Genomic DNA, 26323 nt, shown 5'->3' on the forward strand with positions numbered 1-26323 from the left:
GTTTGCCAAAAAGCAAATCCACACAGTGATAAGTATGTGCCACAAATATGAGGGACAAGTGACTAGGAATCTTAAAAGACCAAGCCAATTGATAACAATGCATGATTACAATAGTTAAATGGGAGGTCAGGCATCCATTGTTTTCCTGCCTAAAGCTGTCATTTTCAATTCTTTCTTGCTCAGTGGGAGAACTCAATTGCCCAGGGTCTCTTCCTGCTTGCTTTTCCATCATTCCTACTTCTGAGCCCCAGCAGGGGCCTGGTCTTACATTCCATTGCATTCCCGGCCTGAGGCCTTCTAGCTCTCACATGCAATCTTCAGTGATGTTTTCGTGAGGTCTATTTGGGGATTCCCAGCAATGTTGTTCTGTGCCATTTGTTATTAGGTATGGGTGTTTTATACTCATGTTTTATTGGACAAATGATGGTTTTATTTCTAGAAAAAAAAATTCATCATGTTCCCCTACTTCCTATCTTGGATGCTTGAAACATACATGTATGTGTATGTTAGTGTGTATATATGTGTGTGTTTGTGTGTTCAAGGTTTTAAGCTAGAAGCGGGTAATGGCTTTAGGAAGTAATGGTGGGGAACTCTGTCACAGCATTATCACACGTTCTGATCTGCTGGAAGCAGAAAAATGATTGAAAAATGATTGTGAGATTGTGATGACCAGAGGGAAGTGATGACCAAGTGAGCCTATGTTCTGAACCAGGTTTCTGTAAATCACATTAAGCAAGTTTCTCCCTGTTACTCCTGTGTCCATTTGCAAGGATGAACACTTATAAGTCATGTTTACATTCTACCAACAACCACTCTTTTAACAGGTAGGTCTTGTTCCATTGTACAGCCCCAGAGAAAATATGCATGAACAGTCATTCATTTATAAGTACCTTTAAGGAAGAATCTGCTTTGTTCAAGGCACTGTAAAATATACAAAGATAAATTACCAAGATGTTTCAAATCTGTGGATGTACACAAATAATTATAATAAGATCTAAAAGGGTTAATTGCCAAAAAAATGAATAGAAATATGCAATTAAAATATAACAAACAGATTTCTGGTCCAGAAAAGATGATGGAGACCCATTTTCCCCTGCTTTTCCCTGCTAAGAACAACTACCAACTCTGGTAATGGTACAAGAGACAACCAAATGAGAGCTCTGAAAGATAGTAAGAATGAGCTGGTTTGCTCATGCCTGTAATCCCAGCACTTTGGGAGGCCGAGGCAGGTGGATCATGAGGTCAGGAGATCGAGACCATCCTGGCTAACACGGTGAAACCCCGTCTCTACTAAAAATACAAAAACAAAATTAGCCAGGCATAGTGGTAGGCACTTGTAGTCCCAGCTACTTGGGAGGCTGAGGCAGGAGAATGGTGTGAACCCAGGAGGCGGAGCTTGCAGTGAGAAGAGATCGTGCCACTGCACTCCAGCCTGGGCGACAGAGCAAGACTCTGTCTCAAAAAAAAAAAAAAAAGAATGAGCTGGCCTCCCTAGGCCTGGAGGAACAGCACAGTAGCAGAGTGTTTAGGGTGTCCCAACCCAACAGAAGATGGTCACCCAGACCAAGTGTTTCCTAACTCCAAGCCTGGCAACAAGAAGCAGCTCAGGGAGGCTGATTTTTTATTTTTTATTTTTTTCTGATTGAACGGATGTCCCTCTGGAACTATCAGACAAGTTCAACGCTACCAGCCAAAGGGATTAATTAGAAGCCTTGCCAAAAATAATTGGCCAGAGGAAGGACTCTGCTTTCCCTCAGCCCTGAGACTCTCCCTTTCCACCAAGAAATACTGAAGTGGGTAGGCAGAACATGTAAAAAAGAATGAACTATAGCAAATAATGCTGTCAGGGAAGCCTCTTTTTCTCTGTGTGCCTCAAATGATCCTCCCCTGTCTAGAGTCACTGGGGCAAGAAGACAGAACCAGCAACAAGGATGCAACCACAAAAAGTGGCCAATTCTAGGAAGCCTCTTTGTTCTCACATGCCTGAGACTCTCCTTCCCTGCCCAAAGACATTGAGGCAGAAGGCAGACCCCACCATATTCCTCTCCCACTGAGAGATACCTGAGGCCCAGTGTGGGGAAATCTGTTCTGCCCCACAAGGCAGTGGGGTAGAAGCAGGAACCAGTGGCCTCTTGCAACCAGATTAATCAAGCAGACCAAAATAACACCTCAAAGTCTGTGAAAATTAGAGTGCCATTGGAGCCACAGCTAATAAAAGTAGCCAAGACCCACATGTTAATTTAACAGGGTTACTGACTGTTACAATGAAAGACTTAAATAGGACCTAGTCTCTCCTATCATAATAGGCAAAATGCCCAGGATTCAATAAAAAATTATCCTTCATACCAAGAACCAAGAAAATCACAAATTGAATGAGAAAAGACAATCAACTGACACCAACACCAAGATGAATCGGATATTAGAATTATCTGACAATAATTTTAAAGCATCTGTCATATAAATGACCTATCAACCAGCTGCAAATTTTTGATAAAATTTTTTAAAATAGAAAATATTAGAAAAGAAATAGAAGTTATAAAACAACTGAATAAAAATTCTAGAAATGAAAAAATAATAACAGAAATAAAAATAGTGCTGGATAGTATTAACGATAGGTTGGACTATCTACTGTTAACTGGAGATAACAGAGGGTAGAATTATTAAATTTGAGGACAAAACAATGGAATCCACCCAATCAGAACAATAGACCAAAAATAGACTGAAGAAATGAACAGGACCCCAGAGATCTGTGAGACAATGACAAATGGTCCAACATTCATATCATTGGAGTCCCAGAAGAGGATAAAGATAATGGGACTGAAAGAGTATTTGATTAGCTGACAGCCAGGCATGGTGGCTCATGCCTGTAATCTCAGCAATTTTGGAGGCTCAGGTGGCCATATTACTTGAGCTCAGGAGTTCAAGACCAGCCTAGGCAAAATGGTAAAACCCTGTCTCTACCAAAAAAAAAAAAAAAAAAAAAAAAATTAACCAGGCATGGTGGTACACACCTGTAGTCCCAGCTACTCAGGAGGCTGAGGTGAGAGGATTGGTTGAGCCCAGGAGGCAGAGGTTGCAGTGAGCCCTGATCATGTCACTACACTGTATAATAGAGTGAGACTCTGTCTCAAAAAAAAAAAAAAAAAAGAAAAGAAAAGAAAAAAGAAAAAGATAAGTTGGGAATGGTGATGCACACCTGTGGTCCCAGCTACTCAGCAGGCTGAGGCAGGAGGATTTCTTGCACCTATGAGGTCAAGGCTGCATGCAGTGAGCTGTGATTGTGCCACTATACTCCAGACTGGGTGACAGAGGGAGATCCTGTCTCAAACAAACAAACAAACATGAGTATTTGAAGAAAAGATGATTGAAAACTTAACTAATTTGGTGAAAGACAGAAACCTACAGCTTCAAGAAGCTGAATGAACCCCACACATAATCCCAATGAAATCTGTGCTATGATATATCATAATTAATCTTTTAAAAATAAAATATACTGAAAAAATCTTGAAAGCAGTGAGAGAGAAATGACACATTACCTATAGAGGAATACCAATTCAAATGACAGCAGATTTCTCATAAAATGGAGATGAGAAGGAAATGCCACAATGTTTTTCAAGTACTGAAAGAATTATCAACTGTAAATTCTATGTCTGGAAAAACTATACTTCCAGAGTGAAGAGGAAATAAAAACATTCTCAGATGAAGGAAAAGTAAATCAATTTGTTGCTAGCAGACCTACTCTTAAAGATTGGCTAAAGAAAGTTCTTTAAACAGAAAGGAAACAATACAAGATGGAATCTTAGAGGATTAGGAAGGAAGAAAGAACATTGGAAAGACATTTGTGGGTACATACAATAAACTATTATTTTCTCTTTGAGTTTTATAAATCATGTTTGATGATTAAAACAAAAATTATAATACCATCTGATACTCAATTCAATGTTATTGAAAAATGGGAAGGACAAGAGATTTAAATGGGAGTGAAGTTTCAAACTAGTTAAATGTTGATAATGTAGCCTGTAACAAGTCACATATTAGGTTTTAGTACTCAGGGAAACCACAGTGAAAACTATACAAAGAAGTACTTCCCAAAACACTGTGTATCAAAATGAAATCCTGAAAAATGTTTAGGTTACACACAGGAAGCCAAGAAAAGAGAAACAGAGGAATGAGAACCAGGGGAATCAAATAGAAAACAAGTAAAGAAATGGTATAATGGAATGCTAACTTATCAATAGTTACCTTGAATGTAAATCATCTAAATACTATCAAAAGACAGGGATAAACAAAGTGAATAACAGAACATAATCTAACTGTATGCTGCCTACAAGAAACTCACTTCAAATTCTATGATTAGTTAAGTTGAAAGTAAAAGGGTGGAAAAACATATATCATACAAATATTAATTTTTAAAAAAACAGGAGTGCTTATACTAGTATCTGATAAAAGTGGACTTTGGAACAAAGAAAATATCTGGAAACAAGAAGGAACATTATATAATGATAAAAGAATGGATCCACCTGGAAGGCAAAATGATCTTATGTACATACCAAATAACAGAGCCTCAAAATACACAAAGCAAAAACAGATAGAACTGAAAGAGAAACAAATAAATCATCAATTATATTTCGGGACTTCAATGTCCTCTCTCAACAACAAATAGAACTACTATACAGAAAATCACCAAGAATGTAGAAGATTGAGCCATCACAATGAGTAAATAGAATCTAATTGAAATATATAGAATACTCCATCCAACAATAGCACAATATACTTTTTATTTCAAGCAACCAAAGAACATTCACCAAAACAGATCATATCATAGGCCGTAAAAAATCCTTAGCAAATTTTTACAGAATGTGTTATCCATAACAAAAATATAGCAGAAAAATCTCTAAAACATGAAAATTTATAACACACTTCTAAGTTATCAACAGGTCAAAGAGTAAGTCTTTAAAGGCCTCACATCAATAACCTAAGTTCCTACTTTGAGAAACTAGAAAAAGAAGAGAAAAATAAAGTAAAAGCAAGTAGACAGAGGAAATAATAAGGATAAAAGAATAAATCAATGAAATTAAAAATAAGAAAAAGGTAAAGTCAATGAGACAAAGAGCAGGTTCTTCTAAAAAATTAATACAGTTGATAAACTACTAGCAAAATTGACAATAACAAAATTACCAATACCAGGAATGAAATAGGAAATATAAATACAGATCCTGTGGTCACTAAAACACAATAAAAATACTATGAACAACTTTACACTCGTATATTCAACGAACATAGAAGAAATAGACCAATTTCTAAAAAAAAAAATAAACTAGCTAAACTCAGCCAACATGAAATGAACAGCCCTATCCTAGTCCTATAGCTATTTAAAAAATTGAATTAATAATTTAAAATATCCCAAAAAAGAAATCTCTAGGACTACATTGTTTCACTGGAGAATTATACCAAATGTTAAAAAAAAATTAATGCCAATTTTACATTATCTCTTCTAGAAAATAGAAGAGGCAGGAACGCTTTTCAACTCATTATTACCCTGATACCAAAACCAGGCAAAGAAGAAGAAGGAGGAAGGGGAAGAAGGGGGAGGGAGGAAAGAAGACTATAGTTCAATGTCTTTTGTAAATTTTGACTCAGAAATTCTTAATGAAATAATAGCAAAGAATAAAAAGAATTATGTAATATGATGAAGTAGGATTTATTATATGCCAGGTATGTAAGGTTGGTTCAACAATTTAAAATTAATTAATGTAATATACCATAGAAACAAGCTACAGAAGAAAATTCATTGAGGAAACACTGGAAGAAATTAAAAATAAAAAAAGTAAATAATATCATCATATAAAAAGGCATCGGACAAAATCCAACATCCATTTATAATAAAAATTCTCAGCAATTTAGAAATAGTGATGAATTATCTCAACTTGCTAAAGAGCATCCTTGAGATTAGAAACAAGGCCAGGATGTTCACTCTCATGACTTTTATTCAACTAGTACTGGAAAGTCTAGCCAAAACAATAAGGCAAGAAAAGAAAATAGAAGGCATGCAGTTTGGAAATAAATGAAATAAATCTCTATTTGTAGATGATATGATTGTCTACCTATATAATCCCTAGAAATCTACAACAACAAAAATCCTAGAACAAGTGAGTTAATCAAGGGTGCAGGATGCATACAACAATTAATCGTATTTTTACATGCTAACAAAGAATGTGCAGGAACCAATATCAAAAACACTGTATCAATTACAATAGTTCCAAAGAAAAGAAAAATTCAGGTATACACTTAATAAAACAGGTACAGAGGCCAGGTGCAGTGGCTCACGCCTGTAATCCCTGCACTTTGAGAGGCTGAGGCAGTTGGATCACCTGAGGTCAAGAGTTTGAGACCAGCCTGGCCAATGTGATGAAACCCCCTCTCTTCTAAAAATACAAAAAATTAGCCGGGCATGGTGGTGTGTGCCATAATCTCAGCTACTCAGGAGCCTGAGGCAGGAGAATCACTTGAAACAAGGAGGTGGAGGTTGCAGTGAGCTGAGATTGCACCACTGCACTCTAGCCTGGGCAACAAGAGTGAAACTCTGTCTCAGAAATAAATAAATAAATAAATAAATAAATAAATAAATAAATAAATAAAACAGGTACAGAGTTTATATGATGAAATTACAAAATGCTGATGAAAGAAATTAAAGACTTAAATGAGTAGAGACTTGGAAGGCTCAGCATAGTAAAGATGTCAGTTCTGCTCAAATTGATCTTTGAGAAATTAAATTTCTAACAAAATTCTAGCAAGCTTATTTGATCTCCATTTATATGGAAATGCACAGGACCTACAATAGCTAAAACAATGTTGACATAAAATAAAGTGGGAAGAATCACCCCACCCAACATTAAGGAGATATATATGTATATAAAAATATATATATATATCACTCCATCCAATATTAGGGCTATATAGCTATAGTAATCAAACCAACATGGTTTTGGCAGAAGAATATACAAAATGCAACAGAATAGAGGACCCAGAAATAGACTTCCATAAATATGCTCAAGTGATTTTTGACAAAGATGCAAAAGCAATTTAATGAAGGAAGTCCAGCCTTTCAACAAATGATGCTAGAGCATTAGACATCCATTGGGAAAAAAAATGAACATTGATCTAAATCTCATACCTTCATACAAAAATTAACTCAAAGTGGATCATAGAATTAAATGTAAAATAATAAAAATTTAAAAAAATAAATGTAGGAGAAAATCTCTGGATGTAAGGCAAGGCAAAATGTTCTTAAATAAAATAGTTAGAAATATACCTAACCAAGGAGGTGAAAGACTTCTACAAGGAAAACTACAAAACACTACTTAAAGAAATCATAGATGACACAAACAAATGGAAACACATCCCATGTTCAAGGATGGATAGAATCAATATTGTGAAAATGCCTATATTGCCTAAAGAAATCTTTTTCTTTCAAATTCAAGTCAGTTTTCATCAAAATACCACCATCATTCTTCATAGAACTAGAAAAAACAATCCAAAAATTCATATGGAACCAAAAAAGAGCCCACAAAGCCAAAGCAAGACTAAGCAAAAAGAACAAATCTGGAGGCATCTCATTACTCAACTTCAAACTATACTATAAGGCCATAGTCACTAAAACAGCATGGTACTGGTATAAAAATAGGCACAGAGATGAATGGAGCAGAATAGAGAACCCAGAAATAAAGCCAAATACTTACAGCCAACCAATCGTCAACAAAGCAAACAAAAACGTAAAGTGGGGAACGGACACCCTATTCCACAAATGGTGCTGGGATAACTGGCAAGCCACATGTAGAAGAATGAAACTGGATCCCCATCTCTCACTTTGTACAAAAATCAACTCAAGATGGATCAAAGACTTAAATCTAAGACCTGAAACCATACAAATTCTAGAAGATAATATTGGAAAACTCTTCTAGATATTGGCTTAGGCAAAGATTTCATGACTAAGAAACAAAAAGCAAAAACAAAGATAAATAGATGTGACTTAATTAAACTGAAAAGCTTCTGCACAGCAAAAGAAACAGTCAGTAAACAGACAACCCACAGAATGGGAGAAAATCTTCACCATTTATACATCTGACAGAGGACCAATATCCAGAATCTATAAGGAACTCAAATTAGCAAGAAAAAAACAAACAATCCCATCAAAAAGTGAGCTAAAGACATGAATAGACAATTGTCAAAAGAAGATATACAAATAGCCAACATATGAAAAACTGCTTGACATCACTAATTATTAGGAACACACAAGTCAAAACCACAATGTAATACTACCTTACTGCTGCAAGAATGGCCATAATCAAAAAATCAAAAAATAATAGATGTTGGTGGGGATGTGGTGAGAAGGAACACTTTTACACTGCTAGTGGGAATGTAAACTAGTGCAGCCACTATGGAAAACAGCGTGGAGATTCCTTAAAGCACTAAAAGTAGAACTACCATTTGATCCAACAATCCCACTGTTGGGTATCTACCCAGAGGAAAATAAGTTATTATACAAGAAAGATACTTGCACACACATGTTTATAGCAGCACAATTTCCAATTGCAAAACTATGCAACCATCCCAAATGTCCAACAGTTAATGAGTGGATAAAGAAATTGTGGAATATATACCATGGAATACTATTCAGCCATAAAAAAGAAATGAAATAATGATATTCACAGTTACATGGGTGGAATTGGAGATCATTATTCTAAATAGAGTAACTCAGGAATGAAAAAGCAAATATTCTATGTTCTCACTCATAAGTGGGAGCTAAGCTATGAGGATACAAAGGCATAAGAATGATACAATGAACTTTGGAGACTCAAGTGAGGGAGGAGGGCGGTGAAGGATGAAAGACGACAAATTGGGTACAATGTATACTGTTTGGGTATTGGGTGCACCAAAATCTCAGAAACCACGGCTAAAGAACCTATTCATGTAACCAAACACCACCTATTTTTCCGAAACCTATAGAAATAAAAAATAAAAATAAAAAAACAAAAAAACCAAAGTGTCCTTAGCTAACACCAAAGGCATAATCCACAAAAGGAAAATTGTTAGATCGAACTTCATTGACATTAAAACTTTTGCTTTGTGAAAGCCTAACTACAAGGAATGAAAAGTCAAGTTACAGGCTGGTTGGAAATATCTGCAAACCACATATTACACAAAGAACTAGTATTTACAATATATAAAGAACTCCGAAAAGTCAAGAGTAAAAAAACCCAAACAGTCCAATTAGAAAATGGGCAAAAAACATGAAGAGACATTTCACCGAAGAGAATGGCAGATGGCAAAAAAAAAAATGAGCACAATAAAAGATATTCCACATCATTAGCCATCAGAGAAGTTTAAATATAAACCATAATGAGATATCATTACACATCTATTAAAATGGCTAAATAAAAAAAATTGATAAGGAGGGGATTCTGGGAAGATCAAAAAGTAGAAAGCACCAGGAATGTATCTCCTCACCTAGAGAACAACTGCATGGCATAATCTGTCTGATGTAACTATTTTAGAACTCTAGAGTCTATTGAAGGCTTTTAATTTCCAAGAGAAGGCTTGGACAGTAAATTGCTCTTAACTGTGGTTGACTTTAGCTCTTAGAATAATACCAGCTACTTGTACCCCACTCGCAGGCATCCTTGCACAGATTCCAGGAGCAGCCTGCACACAGTTTATAGGAGCCAGGGTGTGCAAAAAGGCCACTGTCATTCAAAAATCAGGAATCTGTTCTCTGATAGCTAATTGTGGCTTCTGATTACAAAGGTGCAGACAGAGCCAGGGGCCATTGTTGTTGCATTTCCTTCCATTGTTGCAAGCCCTTCTTTCTACAGCTGAAGTGACTTCCAGGGGATTTACAGGGCTAGCACTCTTTTCCTTTTGTTTTCATTTTTTTTCTTTTCCGCTTTTGTTTTTGGAGCCAGACATTAAAGACTAGTACATTTTAAAGCAGCCACATATACATGGGAAATTAGAAAGTCACCGCTCTTACCTAGAGAAAGATGCAGGCTCACAAAAGATGGGAGAAGGACTTAAGTTTACATCTCAGGCTTATCCTCAGCACAGAGACAACCTACAACAATTCAAAAAGAGAAAACAAACCCCGGGGAAGGGGAAAAAGAATCTGATTTTCACAGTTATCACATTATTATATTTAAATGTCTGGTTTTCAACAACAACAACAACAAAATAACAGCACATAAAAAGAAACAGGCAAGTATGGCACACTCAAAGGAAAGAAAACGAACCAACAAGGTCTGTCCCTGAAAAAGTTATAATTGTGGATCTACTAGACAAAGAGTCTAAAACAAGTGTCTTAAAGATGCTCAAAAAACTAAAAGATATGGAAAAAGTAAAAAACAAATCATGTATGAACTAACTAGCAATATCAATACAGAGATTTAGAAAAAGTAAAAATAGAATGAGAAATTTTTCAATTGAAAAGTATAATAACTGAAATGAAAAATTCACTGGAGATATTCAAAGGCATATTTGAACAGGTAGAAGAGTCAGTAAACTTAAAGATAGGACAAGGAAATTATGAGTCTTAGGAACAGAAAGAAAAAATATTGAAGAAAAAGGAACAGAGCTGCTGGACACCATCAAACAGACCAACATACCCATTGTGGGAGTTCAGAAGCTTAAGAAGAGAGAGAAAGAATAGAGAGATTATTTGAAGACATAATGGCCAAAAGCTTCCCAAATCTGATGCAAGACATAAACATAAAAATTCAAGAAGCTCAATGAATTCCAAGTAGGATGAACTCAAAGAGATCCACCCCAAGACACAAGACACATTATACTCAAACTGTTGAAAGACAAAAAGAGAATCTTGAAAACAACATGAGAGAAGCAACTCATTACGTAGAAGGAATCCTCAATACGATTATCAGAATTATTGTCAGAAATGTAGGAGTCCAGAATGCAATGGGCTGACATACGCAAAGGGCTACAGAAAAAAAAAAAAAAACAAACTGCCAACCAAGAATCCTACATTCAGCAAATTGTCCTTCAAAAGTGAGTAAGAAATTAAGGCATTCTCATATTAAAAACAAAAAAAACAAAACCAAAGCTGAGGAAGTTTATTACCACTACACATGCTCTGTAAGAAATGCTAAAATGAGTTCTACAGGTTGAAATGAAAGGACACTAATAGTAACTTGAATCTTAGTTAAGAAATACAGTTCTCAGTAAAGGTAAAAACATGGGCAATTATAAAAGCTAGTATTATTGTAATAATGCTTTGTTAACTCCATTTTTTTCTACATGATATGAGACTAATTTTTTTAAATTATTAATCTGAAAGCTAGTATTATTGTAACTTTGGTTTGTAACTCCACATTTTGTTTTCTACATAATTTAAGACGCTAATACATCTTTTAAAATATTAGTTTATATTTTAGAGCATATTGCATGAAGATGTAATTTTTTTGTCAATAATTTAAAGAAGTGGGGACAGAGAAGTAGAGGAGCAATGTTTTTGTATGTTATTAAAGTTAAGCTGGTATAATTCCAAATTAGAATTGATAACTTTAGGATATTAAATATAATCCCTGTGGTAACTACAAAGAAAATAGATATACACAAGGGGAAATGAGAAAGGAATTTAAATATTTCACCACAAAAAATAAACTAACCACAAAAGAAGACAGTAATGCAGGAAATGAGGGACAGAAAAAAACTGTAAGGTATATAGAAAATCAATAGCAAAATGGGACAGAAGGAAGTCCCTCCTTATCAGTCGGCGTTAAAAAGGAAGTAAATTCTGACATATGCTACAACATGATTGAAACTTGAGGACATTATGCTAAGTGAAATAAGACAGTCATGCAAAGACAAATACTGTATGATTGCATCTATTTGTGGTGCTTTGAGTATTCAAAATCGTAGGGACAGAAAGTAGAATGGTGGCTAGGGGCTGAGGAGAAGTAGGAATTGAGAGTTGTTAAATGGTATAGAGTTTCAGTTTTGCAAGATGAAGAGTTCTGGAGATAGATAGGTGGTGATGGTTGTAAACAATATGAATGTACTTAATACCACTGAAATATACACTTAAAATTGTTAAGATGCTAAATTGTATGTTATGTATATTTTACCACAAAAAAATTGGAAAAAAATAACAACGCCAAATGCTGGCAAGGATGCAAAAAAATTGGATCAGGAAAATTGGATACATTGTTATGAAATGTACCTAAAGGCAGGCCATGTGATTAAACCACCTAAGGGATGGTGGTGGATATGGAATCTGATCAGATACTGAGGGTAATCTGATATTGAAGATGAAGGGTTCTGGATAAACCAGTCTAAGAGGATTCTTGCTAAAATTGGGCAATACAGAGAAAGACACAGAAGTCCAAAAGTTAAGGCCTGATTAGGGAGAGAATCAGAGGAGCCTGATTAAAGTTTGGTCAAGGAGAGAATCTTGGTCAATAGCAGTACTTTCACTGTACGCAGATGGTACTTAATACATATTTATTGAATGGATAAGTGACTTACCATCATTTCACCACTAGATGATTCCTTTAGTCATTGACTATCTGCCAGACACCTAGGTTTGCAAAATGAGAAGACGAAGGACCCAGGAAAATGAGCTCATTTTGCCTTAGTGCAGCATTGACAACCTCCCATTTGAGGTCAGTGTTTCCCAAGGGGGATCTATTGGCATTCTGGGCAGGAAAATTCTTTGCTATGTGATGCTAACACACTACAGAACTTTTAGCAACATTTTAAGAACCCTCCAAATGTCAGTTTTGCCCTCCAATTGCTGAGACATCAAAGAAATGTCCTCACCCCCTCCATTTCCTAGTGCCTCCTAGGGATACTGGTTGAGCACTTTGTCTCTTTCTAATTATTATAGCTCCAAGAGAACTTAAGGATAAACATAATTCATGAGCTACAATTCATATCCTCCCATGGCATGGTTGCATGTATGTTATAAAAAGAAATAGGACTTCCTTGCCTTCTGAGTGGCTCTAAGTTTGAGTTTGAATTTGTCTAAAGTATTCATTTGGCTTTTATTTGTCCTGGTTGTTTTTTTTGTGGACATAAAAAAATTCCCTTTCAGAAAAATGCTGCTGAGCACATACCATATAGCACTCTGCAAACCAACCTCTTTCAATCTCAACAGAAGAAAAATATTTGAAAGGGAAAAGTATTACTGGATTATTTTTGTCAATGTGCAAAATCTCTTGAAAGGACAATTTTCTCTTGTTGACTAGCAGAAACACAGCAGTGTTAATTAAGTTGCCTTGTTAAATCTGAAAGAATGTACATAGTTAACGTTGGAAACCCTTCTAATTGCCTTTGTGGAAAGGCATCAAAGGGATCTACAAGCATCTTGTTTAGAGAAGTGCTGAGGCTTGAGCTTGGGCCAATGGGACCTTTGGGAAAAACTCCTGGGGAGGTGGAGGGTGGAGAAAGCCAGAATTATCATTTCACATACTGAGCGCTTGACAAGTTTGTTTCCTTTTCCTCCATTCCCTTTGGAGAGAGGAGAAGGATGTGAGTTTGAATGGAGAGTCTGTAGAGGTGCCCCAATTCATTTGGGTGGGGACGTCCTCACACTTGCTATCTTGGCCCATGGTAGCAGGTTAGCCTTCTAGCTGTGGGAACAGGAAGAACAAATCTTGCCCCCAGTAATAGAGTTATTTCAAAAGACCCTAGGCAAAGTATGCAGCTTATATAGAAAACAATAAATACAAAATGATGATTTGCATTAAAAAGTGAAAACACTGTTGCTTTCTCATAAATCTAGTTCTGGGATAGGAATTTGGGGTGAACAGAGAGCCCCAGAAGTGTAGAAGAATGACATTTGAGGTAAAAACAGGAGTTCAGAGGTCCTGCTTTTGTACCCTGCTTGAGTTTCAGATGAGACAAAACCAGCAGCTCTGCTAAGATGCAGTGTAAAGGCTTACATGGCTTCTTGAGAAAAGCAATTTATTTTAGATTATATCACAGCAGCTATCGTTTAAACTGCTAGGGATTGTAATTGAACTCAGAACCAACCTTTTCTGTGAACACAGTGTGCAGTAATAAGTTTACCCAGGCTGTTCTAAATAACACGGACACCAGGCTTTCAGGACAGAAAGGCATAGTAGCCAAAACATGGAGTCACTAGTGTCTTGCCAACCTTCCAACAACTAACCCCTTCAAAAATACATTCTGGGAAATGTACCTAGCTGTGTATCCAAATATACACTTGCTGTCTGCTTCCTGTGATATTAACATGAAATGGCTAGGAGACAGCAATCTTGGGGATGTGAGAGAATACGCAATTAGCACTAGGGAACTTTTGTTCAATTCCCATCTTATCTACGGTCATGACAGAGCTTGGGGTGGGGAGTTCGAGGAGAATACAGAATAAATAAAACTGTTCCTCTTGATACTGGATAATCTTTGATTTGATAATGAAGGTGATGTGCTTACCCTCCAAACCCCCAAATGTCATCCTGTCATTAAGCCCTAATGAAAGCTTAATTGTTTTGTGGAGATAAAATGATGTGTCTCGTTTCCGTACACTGCATTTGCTCTCTCCTCGTCATAAATAAATCCAGTTATACTTTATTCGCTATTCCTCCAGCATTGTCCAGCGGCTTAGAAGACAGCATTTCATACAGGCTCAATTATGCGTTGTTGTTTTTAGTAAAAGAGCTTGTAACAATGTACTTGCTTTTTATAATCATAATTTGGAGTTGTTTTTCATGAAAGCAAAAATAAGCACGTAGTTAAAAATCAAATGGTTTTGAAACACCTTTAGTGGAAAGTAACAGTTCCCAATCCCACTCTTCCCACCTCCACCTGAGTTCCCTAAATGCAATCACTTTTCAACATTCCTGGTCTTACTTCCATATTGCTAGTTAACACTTATTTATTTTTTATGTTATCTACTAATTTTCTTCTAAAGACAAGAAGTATTTGCCTTACACTAACTTACACTAACCTTTTCACATGCTCCCACCATAACACGACATTGTTCTCAACTTCTATTGGGCTTGCCACTTCTAAATTGTATTTATACCTCCCCTGATTGGACCATCAATCTAGCCTGTGTCTCTTGCCTCCACACATCACAGGATGAGATATGGGCACTCTACCCTTTTCTTCACTGCTTTTCTTTTCCTTCCACTTTCCATTCTTGGTCAGCTATATACCATTATTTTTGCATTGTCAAATTTAATTGACATTTGCTCTGTCACCAGAGTAGTCTTTGTTTGTGATTTTTCCAAAGTTGGAAATAATGAAAATATTTGCACAATTAAGATTTGCTAAATTATTTAGTGCAGCCCCACATGGTCTCTGTCACAATTCCTGTGATACTCGAAGAGATCGTGTCTAGAATCAGGTTCAAATGGATTCTCTTCCTTTAAATCATTTTATCAAAATCATTCCACCTTTTAGTTTCTGTAATATGTATTTCAAGTTTTTCTTATAAAGTTATTTTTGTTTGTTTTTGCTGGAATTTCTGATGTCCTGTTACCTTTTCTGAGTATATACCTCAATAATATCTTCAAGTTTTTTCAAGCTCATAATTACACTCTTTGTTCTATTGGTCCTGTCTCTTACAGACCTCCATTTTGCTCCCGTTTGGACAGGTTGCTCTGTTGACATGCTGTGTAGAATCATCCTGAGATGTGCCCATTGCTCTCCAGGGTTGGAGTCACTGTTTGCTGGATTGAATGTGTTTTCTTTCTTTTCTAATTTGCCTTCTGATTTTGCTATTAACTTCCTAAGAAAGGGTGTGTATTAGGCCATTTTTGCGTTGCTATAAAGAAATACCTGAGACTGGATAATTTATAAAGAAAAGAGGTTTAATTGTCTCATGGTTCTGCAGGCTTTACAGGAAGCACGGTGCTGGCTCCGCTTCTAGGGAGGCCTCAGGAAGCTTACAACTATGGCAGAAGGGGAAGGGAAGTAGGCACATAATGTGACGAAGACAGGAGCAAGAGGGAGAGAGAGTGGGGAAGCGAGGTGCTACACAATTTTAAACCACCAGATCTCATGTGAACTCAGAGCAATAGCTCACTTGTCACCAAGGAAACAGCCGGAGGCATTTATGAGACATCTGTCCCCATGATCCAAACACCTCCCAGCAGGCCCCACTTCCAGCATTGGGGATTACATTTTGAAGAGATTTGGGCAGGAACAAATATCCAAGCCATATCAGGGTGAATGGGAGGTAAACTTTCTGCATGCTTGCAGGTTTAGAAGTTTTTATTTTGCCCTCAAAACACAATTGATAGTTTGGGTGTAGACTTCTCTGTTGAAAATCCTTTTTCCTGTCTTTTAGTATGCAATCCTGCTGCTGCTAAGTCTGATGCTACTCTGATTCTTACTTATTTTGTAGGCCACCTTCTTTTTTTTTACTTTTCAGGAAATTGTTAGGAATTTCATTTTTCTATCACTTTACAGTTAATTATTCTTGGTATCAAGTAGATTCCTATACTTTGAACATTCATCTTTCCCTTTAACTCTGGGGAATTTTCAAATGCAATCTCTTTGATAATTCCCTCCACTCCAGTTTCTTTTTTTCTTATTGGGAAAATTTGGTTAGTCATCCTTAGACCTCCTGAATTGTTCATCTATATATTTTATTTTTTTCCTCACTTATTTCTGTACTTGGTCTGTAGTCTAGGAGATTTTTTCCAACTTTGCCTCCAGACTTTCTATTGAATTTTTTATGTACGCATTTATAAAATTCCAAAGAGCTCTTTCTTATCTGACTATTCCTTTTTAATAGAACCCTGTTTTTGTTTTGCAGTTACCAAATCTCCTCAAATCTTTCTTGACGATATTAACTAGATTTTATTTTTAAAGTTTGTGTCTTTCCCCTAAACTGTTTTCTCCAGTGTCATGTTTTCTGTTGTTTTACTTGCTCATTTTCTTTTCTGTGGTAGACTTTCTTGTCATATTAAATTTCTGGTGATCTGTGGTGTGTGTGAAAGAATGAGGCAATAAGAAGGCTATTGTTGCGGTCTGTTTTTAAGTGGGTGGGTCTTGTGAATAGCAAGCTTGAAGAGTTTCAGTTTAGGGTGTGTGCATGGGAACTGGGGAATCTCAATGTGCTAGAGTAAGGTTTGTTTTTGTTTGTTTGGTTTTGTTTTGTTTGACATGAACTTTCACTCTGTTGCCCAGGCTGGAGTGCAATGCTGTGATCTTGGCTCACTGCAACCTCTGCCTCCCAGGTTCAAGCAATTCTCCTGCCTCAGCCTCCTGAGTAGCTAGGATTACAGGCACCTGCCACCACGCTGAGTTACTTTTTGTATTTTTTTTTTTTTTTTGAGATGGAGTCTCTCTCTGTTGCCCAGGCTGGAGTGCAGTGGCGCAATCTCAGCTCACTGCAAGCTCCGCTCCCGGGTTCACGCCATTCTCCTGCTTCAGCCTCCCAAGTAGTTGGGACTACAGGTGCCTGCCACCACGCCTGACTAATTGTTTGTATTTTTAGTAGAGATGGGGTTTCACCATATTAGCCAGGATGGTCTCGATATCCTGACCTCATGATCCGCCCGCCTCGACCTTCCAAAGTGCTGGGATTACAGGCATGAGCCACCGCGCCTGGCCCTACTTTTTGTATTTTAGTAGAGATGGGATTTCACCGTGTTGACCAGGCTGGTCTCAAACTCCTAACCTCAAGTGATCCCCCCTGTCTTGGCCTCCCAAAGTGCTTGGATTACAGACGTGACCTACCACGCCTGGCCTAGAGTGAGGTTTTAACACTAATGATAAATGTCATGGTTCTCCCCACTTTTTTATTGCCTTGAAGCTGGTGCTTGGCCTAAGGCTAGTCCACATGGAGAGCCAGGAGGAAGGGTGGTCAATGTTACATATACATCCTGACCTGGAATTAACCCCCCTTTTCAGCCCCACCAATCTCTTCCATCCTGTGTTGTACTTGCTATTTCTGAGGCTCGATTCTTTCTGGAATAACCAGGCAGGTCGGCCCTCCTTTGTCACAACCTCTTTTTAGGCTGTGGTTTCCTTTGCTGTGTGGTTCAGAACTCAACAGACTTTTATTCAAATCATTTATCTTCTAATGGCTTCTTCCCATTCTGTTTGTGGTTATGGGTTTGCACTTTTGCATTTCTTTAGTATCATTTAGAAAGTACTTTGGGTGGGAAAGGCAGTAAATAGGTTTGCTCAGTGGACCAGTGTGAACCAGAACACTCTATTTTTAAAGAGAGAGTTTGTGATTTTTATATGCCACATATCAAAGAAATACCATGTAGCTCTTCATTTTATGTCAACCGTTTGTTAATCTGATGCTTGGAATGAGCAGACGCAGAAAGTTGCAGGAACGTTTCATTAATTAGATAGAGCTTATACAAAATATACTTGGAAAAAAAGTGTGTTCTGCTCATTTTTCTACAGCCTCCAACTGATCAGCCCAGGAGTTTGTGTTTCTTAAGCTTTAGTGAATTAAATAAGTTTATTAATTTATTTTAAAAATTCATTATTTATCTATTTATTGAAAAAAAAGATTGGATCTATCAAAATGCTTTCCTTTTTACTCAGTAAATAAATGGGCCAAGAGCTCAAGAGTAGATCTGCCAAAGGATGGCCACAATGGCCAGTGGGTATACCGAATTTTTCAATAATAAAGATTCAAATTAAAATAAATTTTAATTTTAATTTTGCCACCTGTAAAATTAACAAAGGTCTGAAAATATGTTTTACTGAAAAAGGATTATAAAATGGGTACTTCTATGTACTTTTGGTAGAAACAACAAAATTTGTTATAAAATTCCTGGTAATTTAAAATGCTCATAGTATTTAATCTGGCAATTCCCCATTTTAGGAATTTAAGACAAGAAAATAATCAGAAATTAAGATCAAGATGGATTTCTTACAATGCTCATTATAGAATTATGTATAATAGAAAAACCCTAAATGACATAAATAAAGAAAAAAATAAAATTTGGCACATCTATACCGTGGAATATCATTCATACATTAAATAATGTTTATAAATAGTTTTTAATGAATTCGTAAAATGCTTAGGTATAATTTAGGTAAAAAAACAAAACAAAACTTGGAAATGGTATATATATGAAGTGCTCAACCGTTCAAAAAGGAAAAAAACCTAGAAGGAACTATACTAACATTTTAACTGTGGTTTTTTGTTGGCTGAATTGTGTGACATGTTTTCTTTTTTTGCTTCTTAACATTTTGTTGCATTTTTCAGATGTTTTCTAGTAACTATGTTTGGTTTTGATAGAAGAAAAAGAAAAACACTTTAAATTTTGTGCCTCTGAAAGTAAACCTTTTAAAAACATCACCAAATGACCCGCGTAGTTTTCTTCCCCTGAACTTTTTCCCTTTTCTATCACAGAAGCAAAAGTCGACTGCGTAAAGTAGTATATGTAGTGTTTTCCATTATTGAAAGTATTTCTCATGCATTTGGAAAAGCTAACTGGTACGTTATGTTAGATTTGCTGCCTTTTTCTCTCTGTATGTCACATCAGATGTCGAAAGTCTGATTTATTTCAACATTAGCTAAAGGAATATTCAGATTCTCCAGAAGGGGGAAGCTATAGATGTGTCTTGAATGGAATTAGAGCTGAAGTGATAAACAGTGGACTGACTGCCAGACCCTCGGCTTTAGTCCTGGCTAGCTCACTTGATGACTAGTCTGGGCTTTCTCTTGTGAACAATGAGGTTGCTGAATGGGATGATCTCTAAGGTCCTCTTAGGTCTCTTACTCCAACATTGCAAATTCCTTACTCTGGAATAGACCACAAGAAACTAAGATAAAGAAATGATTGAGTGAGAGGCATGTGTTCTAATAGTGTGTTTTGTTGACAATTCTGTGCTTTAAGCAGAGAACATGGGTTTTTTGAATTAATACTTTTACATCCACTTGAACAATGAGACAACAGAGGTACCATAAGCCCAAAATAGAAGACACACTGTATTTTAGGCCTAGAAAGGATTATTGCTCTCAGAAGCACAGTATAGACTGAGTTTTCTGGCCCACAGAACATAAAGATAAGTTCTACAATTAATTTTGGTGGATTTGTTTCCCCTCTTTGAGAAGATGTACCCAGTTGGCAGAATTTTGTGTGAAAATGGAAGCCATTATGGGACAGGTGCCGGTGCTTTGTGCAGTGAGAGCCTTGTAGGTAGGCCCTGGTTGACGTCTGCTTTGCCCAGTGACTGCTGCTACCCTGCTATCCTTCCTACTGTATTCAAGATCCAAAATGGAAATTGCTGGGTTTTTTTTCCAGATTATAAAAGTAATACCTGACTATTTTATAACAATTAAAATGTAAAAATCCAACACGACAGAAAATTATGAAAAAGTATCAGTTATCCTACAACAGCAATAAGCTTAATATGCAGGATTTTCTCCCACACTTTCTTATTCACACACATACACACACTCACACAATTGATACATCCAGTAATACTATTTTGTTGTTTTATTTTACCACGTATCATGTCCATAGAATTTTATATCATCATTTATAATTTCAGTATAGTATTACATTGTATGAGTGAAATATAATACACTTGGCTTGGATCACCCCCTTTGAACGACTTCTAGTTTGTGTGCAACTTTGGTTCTTAGAAGCAATGCTGCAATGAAGAATTTTTTTTTTTTTTGAGACGGACTCCCGCTCTGTCGCCCAGGCTGGAGTGCAGTGGCGCCATCTCGGCTCGCTGCAAGCTCTGCCTCCCAGGTTCACGCCATTCTCCTGCTTCAGCCTCCGGAGCAGCTGGGACTACAGGCGCCCGCCACCACGCCCGGCTAATTTCTTTTTGTATTTTTAGTAGAGATGGGATTTCACCGTGTTAGCCAGAATGGTCTCGATCTCCTGACCTCGTGATCCGCCCACCTCGGCCTCCCAAAGTGCTGGGATTACAGGCATGAGCCACAGCGCCCGACCGCAATGAAGAATTTTGTATGTATATCTTTGCACTGTTCTTCAACCATTTCTCAAGGAGAATTTTATGAAAATGGAATTTCTATGTCAATAATGTATAACATATATGTGTGTATATGTAGGTATATATACTTACATAAACACACGCATACGCAATGTTAACTGCCCTCCATAAAAGTTGGACTATTAATTCTTCCACCACTGCCACAGCTTTATTCCTCCACGTGCCCCTTATCAGAGTGAACCTCAGATGTTTCCAATTGAAGAGGGGGTCAACAAACTGCACCTGAGAAGGGAGTCTCTAGCTTAAGGCAGGTGCAAACGCCTTTAGGAAGGTCCAGTTTGGAAGCTGTCAGTGGGAGTTCTGACTTGCTCCTTTTTTAGCTTTTCATCTCACATTAGCTCCGTTAGCTCTGGAGAGTTTTGCAGAACAAGCAAAGCAACAGGAGTGTTTTGCCTTTGCTCCTGCGATGCTTCATCAAGTAACAGGTGTCCAGATTTTCACTGTCTACTATATGTAAGTTCCCCCGTTCCTATTTACCTGGCATGTGGTGTTTTTAGCAATATTCAATGTTTTCTGTTTGTTTTCTTTGCTTTAGGCTTCTACCCTCCCCCAAATCCTTCACCCCCAACTCCTAGACTGCCCACCTGCTACACTAGACCAGGGAGATAAAGTACCACGCACAATTGTTCTTAAGCCCAGACCATTGATTTTCCTGAGTTTAAGCTGGCATCATGAGTTGTTAACCCTGTTAGAAAAATACAAGTTGGATTTATGATTCCCTTACACAGGTAATTGGGCTCTAATTTTAAAATTCAAGCCAATTGATTTATACCATATTGCATTATAACATAACAAAAGCGCAGTTCAGTCCAGGTGACATGAATTTGAGCTTCCAATTACCTGATAAATTTTCAGTTCTTTGGTAAGTGATACCTAGGTGGACGTCAACCTGTTGTTGTTCCCTCTACCCCATTGTCCTCCCATCTATCCTCTGACCTCTCATTTTTTCCTTTTTTCCTAAGCTTGAAGGCTTAGGAGTGACCTGCTTCAGAAGTCCAAACCCTGCATATTGAGACATTATCAGGAATTTTGTGTCTTATCCTTCCCCACAAACTCTTGTTAACATTTTATTTCAACTCACAGTGTATTTCTGCTGGGTCACTATTATTGCATTGATTATAATATTTGCTGTTAAGCCACCGGGTATATAAATTGCTTTCTTGGTGTATGACAATTCGTCCCCAAGATTACTAGCTTTTCCCATCCTTTTTCCTCCTTTGCAATAATTTTCTGCATTGTATGTATTCTACATATTTCTGTAAAACATATCAAGTTATTTTTGGAACAAAGGTTGGCTATAAACAAATAACACATACTGCTAGAATCGGTTTCTGGGAGACTTGAAGAGTTATCCAGCAATCAGAGGCAGTTAATTGGAATCTATATTTCAAAGTGTTTTTCTTCTTTTGGCAAGCCCTTGTTATTTTGAGCAGGGGACTATTTTAAGTAATCCTTTGAACATTTGTCAGATCAAGAGGCAGAGGAGAGGACAACCAGGGAAAACGTGGGCAAGTGGAAAGAACCCTGGACTTGAGGGCCTCGAGTACCAGAGTCTCTTCTTTCTAGGAGGCCTTGGGCAGGTCACTTCACCTCTCTAAATCTCACTTCTCACATTTGCAACATGATTTCCTTATCTCTGAGGCCCTTCAGAATTGCAGGAGCTAAATCTAAAGGCTATAACTTTGGAGAAAATTCTAATCTCTCACCCCATTACGACTTTCTGTATTACTTTTAACTCCCACCCTTCTGAAAAACAAATTACCTGCTGCAGAGTATTTAAAAGTGCTCAGGTATTGGATGGCTACCCTGTAAGAAATATTTTCTGCCTCACGCTAAAGGAAGTAAAGAGAGTAGACTCTCTTCCATGCCTTTCCACAACGATATGTTTTCCTAGTGTTCATTGCTAAAGGTATATTTCTTAGGAGGGCCATGTAGGGATATGAAAGAAATATGTGAAGTGGCAGAGGAAGCTGTTAGGAAAAATCTGTATTGTATTAAACGAAGAGCTCTCTTGCTGTATTTAGGACCACTTCTTGAGCATGGCCAATTCTGAGCTATTTTAAAAATAAACTAGAGCATTGTAATTGCTGAATGATAACGTTGCACTTTCGCTCTATGTGCTCTGGGTTATGTAATACACATTTTCTCTTCTTTTTCTGGTGAATTGTTTGAAGTAACACAGGTGGGAAAAGTGTTCTGATTTGAATTAAGGCCAGGTGAAGAGAGTGAAATAATCAGTTACTTTACAGTTTTGCTTTTTTCCCCCCACTTTTACCCTTAACCAATCACTATGAGTAATGCCATGTCAACTCTGCTCTCTAGTAACATTGGTGAGGTTCTTTTTCTTTCAAAACATTTTTTGCTCATTTTTTTCTAACTCCTCTAAAAGAAATTGTTCCCTCCACAAAAGAAAATCAGAATTATCTTTATGAAGTTCTTAGCAGCTCTTTAAAATATTCTTTTTGGCTGATGAATCTAGTCACTTTTGATCTGTGAGCATAATGGATAAACAAAATGTATGAAATTGAATCTGAAAATGTCATTTTATTGTGAATAGATCCAAAATGTTTTATTTTTGACAGTCCCAGATAAAGGATGATATAATTAGGCATCTGACTTAACTGTGAGAGAATTGTTTTCTTAGGCAAATTACACTGTTCTTTTTCAAATGGTCATTGGCAGAATTAACCAGATTTAATACCATTTCGCTCACTTGATTTTAAAAAATGTGTTCGTAAATATACATATATAAGTAATTTTTTACATTCTTGACCATGTATTACTTCCTATTTCAGGTTATAACCAGTAGGAATTTGCTAGTTTACTCTGGTAATTACCTGTTCTCCTAGCTGCAAACACTGCTAAGTAGTCTTTAAATGCAACTGAGACGATTGTTAAAAGAACATTTAAAATCCTTCCATTAAAAACAAGTAACCAAATTTGGTAAAGTTCTTTCTGACCATCTGGGGTCTTGCAAAAGTTGAGAAATCTCGGGCACTATCAGGAATGTCACCAATAGCTAGTTATTTGAGAGTAATTTCATGTGTGAGGAATGCGTTGGAAGACTATTTTAAGTCCACACATTTCAAGTAGGTTTTATTTATTTGAATCCGGGAGCATATGGATTGAAAAATTCTCAAGGTAAGCTTTTGGTTATGAAGTCATTTATAACCAAATCAGCAGTGATCAGTGAGAGCTGGAGATTATAATTGAATTGGGGAGTGTTGAGGCTCTTACAGCACTCTTAACTATTTGAGGTTGTTATAGAAACCGTATAGTGGAATATGATGTACCCACATATATATGTGTACGACGTAGGTAGTAGGATGTTAGAATGGTTGTATTGTCTATTGTCTCAGTTTCACAGAGGCACCCATAATACAGCTACCAAAAGACAGCTGCCTCATAGAAAGTCGTGATCCTGGTCCATGGCTTTTGTATATATGAGTCCAGAGGAGACGAGAGAAGATGTCTCTTTAGAGAGAACTGTGGCCATGTATTGAGTCATCATTACCCTCTTGGGAGAAAAAGTAGAGTGTACTATCTTGTAACACAAAACCCCAGTAGGAGTCATTAAGAGAACTAATCAGAAAGCTCTGAATTATTTCTTGCAGTTGGAAAACCGGAGGCTTGTGCCTGCATCAAGCCTGGGAAGTTTAGAGGGCCCATGCATTTGAGACTCACCCTGAAACTCTGGAAGGCCAGGAGAAGAGGGGCTGGCCAACTGCTTGGGTGGTAGGGTAGGAATGCTGCTGCTTGCGAAGTGGCCAATATTTCCCAGTTTTTGTCAAGGCATGAGATGTGTGTGTTTCCTGGGGATCAGTTCTGGACTGTGCAAAGAAGAGGGTCAGCGTGGGGTTGTTTTTGATCTACTTCAATACAGTAACTGAAGGAGTCATGGAAAAGCAGTATATGAGGTCCAAGGTAGATGCCTAGATGACCTGGGGCTTGGGATGGGGGGTCCCCGGCCACCCACCTGGGATCTAGTGAGCTGTTTGAGAGAAGAACCCAACAGGAAACCTCTGCAGAATCCATAAAAGCTTATCAAAAGAGAAAGTGTCAGCCCTAACTATCTGCCAGGCCCAGAGACAGCCAAGCTAGATTATATCAGAACTAGCACAAGGAGGAGCTCTTCTGTCTCTTAGTTTCTTCAACCTTGAGAAAGGCAGAATGCTGTCTAGTAAGGTGGAGGGACCACAGGGTGATCTGGAGGAGGAGAAAATCACCATACCCATCGTTCCATTGCAGGCTTTCAGTCTGAAGCAGGGCCAAGCTGAGAAGGGGAAAGATTCCATAAAAAAGCAACATGGTTGTGGAGTTTGTTTTCTCACCTGGGACTGTATGTGTAACCTGAAGTTGTTTTAGAACTGCCCATTACCTGTGAACAGCAAACTCGTGGGCCTGCTGTAGTTTTTATCCAAGGGCAAAGGAAGATTATTACCACCTAATCAAATTTAGAGGGGCAAGGAGAGTAAAATGTTGTGTTTTATGCAATGAATCATGCTTGTTCAGCATACTTGTTACATGAAGTTATGTATTTGTATGCTTATTTCTAAATAGACATGCTCTCTACTAAACTCCTAGGTACATACCTAGGTATTCAACATATATTAATAAATGTATCTATTTAGATTAATAGAACCAATTTTTTCAGTAAAATAATTTGCTCTAGGAACCAACATTAATCAATTTCAAATTTTCAATATTTCACGGTATCAGTTTTTCAACATGCTTATGTTACTGTTTTCTCCCATTTTAACATTAGAGATAATGAGAAAACAAAAATATGGTGGGGCAAACACCTATGAAGAAAAACAGGATATATAGAATAGATTCAGTAGCAGGCAAGCATGTTAAATTTTCTCTTTTTCAATCTTGTAGTACCTGTCTATTCTAGAACATCTTTCCTCCAGTGCAGCATTTCCTAAAACATAGCCTTCAGGATAGTAAGAGGAAGTATTTGAAATGACAGTTTCCTAGTTAGATATGTGAGGGAAATACATTTCCCTTTGCCAAGCTCTACCAGCCATGGGACTTCTCAAACTCTCTCTTAGTGTATGTTGTAAATTTCACAGTGGCATTGCCCAAACATATTTGGTAACAGCACACTGTTTTGATGGGGGCTGTGTTTTGAAAACATGCCTTTAAGGTCTCTGGTGGACTGTTCAAGTCTGATAGTTATCCTCACAAATACAGAACATAGATTCCAGATCCTAAAAATATCAGATGATTCTAATGATAATAAGTTATTTCTGGAGGCTAGGAAATATATTCTGCCAATTCGTTCTTTTCTGGTTTGGAGGAAACTACTTAATGCTGATACTACTACCCTTGATCATAG

The 26323-nt window shown here is 37.2% G+C and overlaps 1 protein-coding gene and 1 pseudogene across 27 annotated transcripts in view; both read left to right on the forward strand.

The window, feature by feature from the left end:
- LOC129058236 (peptidyl-prolyl cis-trans isomerase A-like) overlaps window positions 1-11013 on the forward strand; it is a 29182-nt pseudogene extending 18169 nt beyond the window's left edge.
- FHIT (fragile histidine triad diadenosine triphosphatase) overlaps window positions 1-26323 on the forward strand; it is a 1506756-nt gene that overhangs the window by 570491 nt on the left and 909942 nt on the right. The gene's annotated exons all lie outside the window — the stretch shown is intronic.

This window comes from Pongo abelii, chromosome 2 (assembly GCF_028885655.2).
Source record: "Pongo abelii isolate AG06213 chromosome 2, NHGRI_mPonAbe1-v2.0_pri, whole genome shotgun sequence".
Classification (NCBI taxonomy): Eukaryota; Metazoa; Chordata; class Mammalia; order Primates; family Hominidae; genus Pongo; species Pongo abelii.